Source organism: Podarcis bocagei (genome assembly GCF_964188305.1).
Source record: "Podarcis bocagei genome assembly, chromosome: 1".
NCBI lineage: Eukaryota > Metazoa > Chordata > Lepidosauria > Squamata > Lacertidae > Podarcis > Podarcis bocagei.
Genome location: NC_138125.1, coordinates 29,131,968 through 29,133,873, shown reverse-complemented (window position 1 = coordinate 29,133,873; position 1,906 = coordinate 29,131,968).

The following is a 1,906-nucleotide window of genomic DNA, read 5'->3' as shown; positions in this document are numbered from 1 at the left end:
ACTCCCGCTCCCTCCCTACAAATAATTTTTTAAAAAATAAGTACACTTGCAATTACATTTAGCTTATTTCTCCTCCTTATAGCTCACATTTATTTTAGTTCACTCGGCATACAGTGGAAACAGAAAGCAATTCATTCAAACATTTAGTTTTGTACTCATTTGGCTCATTTGAGATACTCCCATTTCCAAATATGTGATTATTGCCCACTGGTCTTTCGTAAAATGATCAGATTTCCACCTCCCATTTTGAGCCCTAATTTATGGTGATAGATAGAGATAGATACCAATCCTTTTCTGTAGGTGATTTGGTAAATTTCCGTTTCTATGTTATCACTAATTGGTCAGCCATTAACGAATGATGAATTTATTTCTTATAGAAGTGTTTTAATGACTGGTGCCATTCATGCCTGGGAAGTAGGAAACTGCCTTATATTGAACCAGGCCATTGTCTGTACTGATTGGCAGTGGAGTCCCAGTGCTGCAGACTTTCTGAGCCCTACCTGGAGATGTGGAGGATTAAACATAGGAGCTTCAGCATTCAAAACACACACACTTGTCATTTTGTTGATGTTGTGTGAATCTTAAGAACATAAGTGAATCCCTGCTGGATCAGGCCAACGCCCCATCTAGTTACCAGACCCTCCAAGTGTCCCCATTTTCCAGCGACAGTCCCAGATTGAGAGAAGTCATCCTAGATTCTGATTTGATCCCAGCATGTCCCACTTTTCCTAAGGGAAAAGTCCCTACTTTCACTGGAGAACCCTTGGAGGATATGGAGCTATGTGACCCCTGAGCCAAGGAGATAAGTAACTATACAATCTTTAGAAGACACCTGAAGGCAGCCCTGTATAATGTTTATTGTTTTATTATGTTTTTATATATGTTGGAAGCCGCCCAGAGTCAGATGGGTGGAGTATTATTGTTATTTAATAGGACATCCCTATTTTCATCGGAGAAGTGTTGGGAGGTATGCTAGTCTAGCATCCTGTTTTCTCAGTGGCCAGCCAGATACATGTCTGTGGGAAACCTGCAAGCAGGACCTGAATGCAACAGCTCTCAAATATTCCACTCTTGTGGAATCAGGTTCAAAAGTCATTTTGTTTGTACAATGCTGCAATAGGCTATATTTATCTATTTTAAGCATTTATAGCCCAGCTTTGTACCTGATAACTGACTTCCCAGAAAACTGGCTGACAATAAGCAAACATGAATATAAAGTTAAACATAAGATTTCATTTAAAGGCAGTTGTGGTGACTCCCTTAAGGGCTCTGAGACAGAGATGGGTAACTCCAGATGTTGCTGGACTCCTTCAGCCACAATCAGCATGGCCAACAGTCAGGGGTGATGGGGATTGAAGCCCAACATCTGGAGGGTCCTGCTCAAGAGTTTAATAGCGTAAAATGTCGACTCCCCGGGCTTAAATGCTCTGGCTGCTTTGCACATTCCAGTTCCTGCTCAAAAGACCTATGGTGACCCCAGATTCATGCTATTTCACAACCAGGGCCAGATGTTTTAGTTGCTAGTGGGTGATGCATCCTCTCACCCAAGCATCTGGACAGCCAGACATGATGGCGACAGCAGAAGCTAGAAGTCATTGCCACTTCAATATAATGGCAAGGACACTCTTCCTCCATTTAATTCATTCCATTTTGTCTTGAAGAAGACCAAAACTCCCAAGTCCCCCCCCCCCCGAATCCTGGAGTTTAACTTTGGGTCGACTGTGCCTCATCCAATTATTTTGCTTACTCTTTCATTCACAGATTGAATGTATTACTTTCATAGTTCTCCTAAATCACTGGTGATCAAGCCTCTCCAAAGGCAGTTTAAAATGGCCTTTCACCTCTTCAGGGTCCGGAAGTTCTACGAGAACCTGTGTCATGTACCCACGACAGAAGAAAATGAGTC